The sequence below is a fragment of the Amblyomma americanum genome, chromosome 8 (genome assembly GCF_052857255.1).
Source record: "Amblyomma americanum isolate KBUSLIRL-KWMA chromosome 8, ASM5285725v1, whole genome shotgun sequence".
Classification (NCBI taxonomy): Eukaryota; Metazoa; Arthropoda; class Arachnida; order Ixodida; family Ixodidae; genus Amblyomma; species Amblyomma americanum.
Window position 1 is genome coordinate 161,260,075 of NC_135504.1, and position 5,668 is coordinate 161,265,742.

The following is a 5,668-nucleotide window of genomic DNA, read 5'->3' on the forward strand; positions in this document are numbered from 1 at the left end:
AAAGTTTTGACGCGTGTCACAGGGACACTTGGTAAACCGATGTGTTCAGATTTTGCTCGTTTCGGTCTAAAACAGCTTGTGTCGTTGTATTAAGCACGAATACATTCTTTACGCGCAGTTATAGAAGAAAAAGTTTTGACGCGTATTAGAGAGACACTTGTAAAACCGATGTGTTCAGATTTAGCTCGTTTCGGTCTAAAACAGCTTGTTTCGTCGTATTAAGCACGAATACATGCTTTTCGCGCAGTTATAAGAGAAAAAGTTTAGACGCGTATCAGAGGAACACTTTTGTAAAACCGATGTGTTGTGATTTAGCTCCTTTCGGTCTAAAACAGCTTGTTTCGTTGTATTAAGCAAGAATACATGCTTTTCGCGCAGTTATAAGAGAAAAAAGTTTTGACGCGTATCAGAGGAACACTTGTAAAACCGATGTGTTGTGATTCAGCTCGTTTCGGTCTAAAACAGCTTGATTCGTTGTATTAAGCACGAATACATGCTTTTCGCGCAGTTATAAGAGAAAAAGTTTTGACGAGTATCACGTGGATACTTGTAAAACCGATATGTTCAGATTTAGCTCATCTCTGTCTAAAACAGCTTGTTTCGTTGTATTAAGCACGAATACATGCTTTTCGCGCAGTTATAAGAGAAAAAGTTTTGACGAATATCACGTGAATACTTGTAAAACCGATGTGTTCAGATACAGCTCGTTTTGGTATAAAACAGCTTGTTTCGTTGTTTTAAGCACGAATACATGCTTTTCGCGCAGTTAGAGAAGAAAAAGTTTTGACGCGTATTAGAGGGACACTTGTAAAACTGATGTGTTCAGATTTAGCTCATCTCGGTCTAAAACAGCTTGTTTTGTTGTATTAAGCACGAATACATGCTTTTCGCGCAGTTATAAGAGAAAAAGATTTTACGCGTATCAGAGGAACACTTGTAAAACCGATGTGTTGTGATTTAGCTCTTTTCGGTCTAAAACAGCTTGTTTCGTATTATTAAGCAAGAACACGTGCTTTTCGCGCAGTAATAAGAGAAAAAGTTTTGACGCGTGTCACAGGGACACGTAAAATCGATGTGTTCAGATTTACCTCGTTTCGGTCTAAAACAGCTTGTTTCGTTGGACTAAGCACGAATACATGCTTTTCGCGCAGTTATAAGAGAAAAAAGTTTTGACGCGTATCACATGGACACTTGTAAAACCGATGTGGTCAGATCTAGCTCGTTTTGGTCTAAACAGCTTGTTTCGTTGTATTAAGCACGAATACAATCTTTTCGCGAAGTTATAAGAGAAAAAGTTTTGACGCTTATCACATGGACACTTTTAAAACCGATGTGTTCAGATTGAGCTCGTTTCGGTCTAAAACAGCTTGTTTCGCTGTATTAAGCAAGAATACATGCTTTACGCACAGTTATAAGAGAAAAAGTTTTGACGCGTATCAGAGGAACACTTGTAAAACCGATGTTTGGTGATTTAGCTCGTTTCGATCTAAAACAGCTTGTTTCGCTGTATTAAGCAAGAATACATGCTTTTCGCGCAGTTATAAGAGAAAAAGTTTTGACGCGTGTCACAGGGACACTTGTAAAACCGATGCGTTCAGATTTAGCTCGTTTCGGTCTAGAACAGCTTGTTTCGTTGTATTAAGCACGAATACATGCTTTTCACGCAGGTATAAGAGAAAAAGAACGTCTTACTGGGCAGGTTGGTACATCTTTGGATTACAGGCGCGAAAACAGACAGACCACAAGGTAGATAAACGGGACGGAGCGCCACTCACAACTGATTTATTCAAAGGCACGACAAACATATATATACCAGCTGACACGCAAGGAATACCATCATGTTCCAATCTGATATGACAGCGAACGCGTGAAAAAACCCTTCTCTGCCCTATACATCGATATGGACGTGTCGCTGACACACATGCTTCTTTTCTTAGCAATAAAGAATGCTTCGATTAATTCCTTGGCTTTTGTGTCTTTACTTCTTGATAAAATTCGCACACCAGAAAAACATGGCTCACAAGAGCGTGGCGGGCAAGACCTTATATGCTTAGGCAAATTTGGCCCTTCCTTATTTTGCTCCACATTTCTTTCATGTTCCCTGATTCGCTCATTACCGCAGCGTCCAGTTTGCCCTATATAGGAGCGGCCGCACGAGAGGGGGATTTCATAGACCACACCTTCGGTGCACTTCATGAACGATCGCCCATGTTTGGTGCCACACCCTCTCTCATCATTTCGTTCTCTTTCAATGCGAGAACAAAGGCTTCCGAGCTTTTTTGGGGCTGAAAAGACAAGCGGCACACCATTCCTGCTCGCAACCTTTTTCAAATTGTGGGATAACTTGTGCACATAGGGCACCACCACAGGTCGCACCACCTCTTCTCGAGGGACATCTTGGCCAGCTCTCACATCCTTTCTTTTTATTTTCTGTAGTAGGCTTTCTGCGACCGCCGTTACGAGCGAACCATGGCCGAGGCTGCTTAGCCGGTTCTTGTTAGATAAGTTGGGTAAGCTTGATATAGAAGACCCCTTTCTTACCAAAAAGTCCGATCAAGTGTGTGAATTCTTTGAATCGCATCGTGATGTTGGACGCGCCTTTTCGGTAGATGTTGTGGATTTATTTTATTCTGTTCCTCACGAAGCCTTGTTTACTGCTGTCAGACATTGCATTGAAAGTAAAGACCCTATTTCCTTTCAAAATACTGCGGGTGTATCCATCGATGACATTTTAACCCTTTTACAGTTTTATTTACAGTCTACCTTCGTAACTTTTGACGAGCAGTGTTTTCTGCAAAAAGCTGGCATATGTATAGGCTCCTGTGTTGCACCGGTTTTGTGTAATATTTTTCTTTCCCAAATGGATCAAGTTTTGAACCAGGTTTTACCAGCCAGCAAAGTTTTTAAAGTGTTCAGATATGTGGACGACTTTTTATTCATTCTTACCAAGGACGGAAGTTTAAACTTCGAAGAAAGTGTGCGTGATGTGTTATCCTTATTTAGACAAAACGGAAATGGCTTAAGTTTTACTTGTGAAGTTCCTGAAGGTAATGTTTTACAGTTTTTAGATGTTAGTTTTGATTTTTGTGAGGAACAGGTTTGTTGGGCGTATCCTCCGCGCGCAAAAAAGGGGCTTCTGCCATATGATTCTGCTCACTCCAAGCTAATAAAAAGGGGGATTGCTACACTCTGCCTCGAATCCGCTATTAGAAAATCATGCTCTCACAAGATGCAACTAAGTTTCCAAAACCAATTGGCTAGGCTGTCTTCAGCCGGGTTCCCTGGTTCGCTCGTAACGGCGGTCGCAGAAAGCCTACTACAGAAAATAAAAAGAAAGGATGTGAGAGCTGGCCAAGATGTCCCTCGAGAAGAGGTGGTGCGACCTGTGGTGGTGCCCTATGTGCACAAGTTATCCCACAATTTGAAAAAGGTTGCGAGCAGGCATGGTGTGCCGCTTGTCTTTTCAGCCCCAAAAAAGCTCGGAAGCCTTTGTTCTCGCATTGAAAGAGAACGAAATGATGAGAGAGGGTGTGGCACCAAACATGGGCGATCGTTCATGAAGTGCACCGAAGGTGTGGTCTATGAAATCCCCCTCTCGTGCGGCCGCTCCTATATAGGGCAAGCTGGACGCTGCGTTAATGAGCGAATCAGGGAACATGAAAGAAATGTGGAGCAAAATAAGGAAGGGCCAAATTTGCCTAAGCATATAAGGTCTTGCCCGTCACGCTCTTGTGAGCAATGTTTTTCTGGTGTGCGAATTTTATCAAGAAGTAAAGACACAAAAGCCAGGGAATTAATCGAAGCATTCTTTATTGCTAAGAAAAGAAGCATGTGTGTCAGCGACACGTCCATATCGATGTATAGGGCAGAGAACGATTTTTTCACGCGTTCGCTGTCATATCAGATTGGAACATGATGGTATTCCTTGCGTGTCAGCTGGTATATATATGTTTGTCGTGCCTTTGAATAAATCAGTTGTGAGTGGCGCTCCGTCCCGTTTATCTACCTTGGGGTCTGTCTGTTTTCGCGCCTGTAATCTAAAGATGTACCAACTTGCCCAGCAAGACGTTCTTTTAAGCTATATTTCTAGTACAGTGGGCCTGTCTGTGTGTGTGTCGTCTCCATGTTTTATTGACCAATGGATTTCATGTTCCGTGGCTACCACCTGTCGTGCAAGGAATATTGCCTTCTGTATCAAGAATGGACTGGTGCCTGCTGAAGTAAGTGCCCTTTTTCGGCCTATTCTACCCTCCTGGGGGCATGTGAAGCGGATAAGTAGGATCCTCAGGTCTGAGTTATGGCGTCAAATCCGCCTGCTAAATGATCTTCTACGTGTATCCTGCCAAAAGCAATATCCTACCTGGCTCGCTGATAGAAATCTTCGCTCCGTGAAGACGTTAGCTTCCCAAATGACTGAACAACTTTGGGTGTGCATGTTAGACAAGCTGCTAAAGGAAAGAAGTATGAAGAAGAAGAATTGTGGGGGAGGTTTAGTGGTTGTGGGGGACATTCATCTGCCTGAGGAAGTGTCATCAGTGCTTCAAAAGGGGCCCAAGTTTGGACTGGAACCTCAAGTGCCGCCTCAAGAACTGATAGCCATCAATCGTAGAATCGCCAGTAAGGCCAATCCAGAGGAGCATGAAAAGTGTCTACTTGAGGGCGTGGACTGCCTGCTTAAATCCTGTAACCGGGTACCTGTTCGGCATAAGGGAACTTCACCCCGAGCTATTGTGTCTTTCTTTAGGAACAATAACCTAAAGCTTTTACAAGCAGATAAAGAAGGTGGATTTGTAGTTTTATCGGAAAATAATTTCTCGAAAAGAGCAACCCGGGCAATTGATAAGAATTTTTCGCCTGTCAAAGTGAAAGCGACAAAAGTTAAGAACAGAGCTGTTGCGCTGTGTGAGCAGCTCGGTTTAGTCCGGTTGAGCAAACAGATTGCCAAATGCATGAATAATGCATTAAAAGTGTTCTTTTCAGTAAAAACGCACAAGCAAGGTATGCCCTTTAGAACTATCGTTACTGAAAAGGGGTCATGGCAGAGGCTTTTTAGCCGGTTCTTGTTAGATAAGTTGGGTAAGCTTGATATAGAAGACCCCTTTCTTACCAAAAAGTCCGATCAAGTGTGTGAATTCTTTGAACCGCATCGTGATGTTGAACGCGCCTTTTCGGTAGATGTTGTGGATTTATTTTATTCTGTTCCTCACGAAGCATTGTTTACTGCTGTCAGAGATTGCATTGAAAGTAAAGACCCTATTTCCTTTCAAAATACTGCAGGTGTATCCATCGATGACTTTTTAACCTTTTTACAGTTTTATTTACAGTCTACCTTCGTAACTTTTGACGAGCAGTGTTTTCTGCAAAAAGCTGGCATATGTATAGGCTCCTGTGTTGCACCGGTTTTGTGTAATATTTTTCTTTCCCAAATGGATCAAGTTTTGAACCAGGTTTTACCAGCCAGCAAAGTTTTTAAAGTGTTCAGATATGTGGACGACTTTTTAATCATTCTTACCATGGACGGAAGTTTAAACTTCGAAGAAAGTGTGCGTGATGTGTTATCCTTATTTAGACAAAATGGAAATGGCTTAAGTTTTACTTGTGAAGTTCCTGAAGGTAATGTTTTACAGGATTTAAATGTTAGTTTTGATTTCTGTGAGGAACAGGTTTG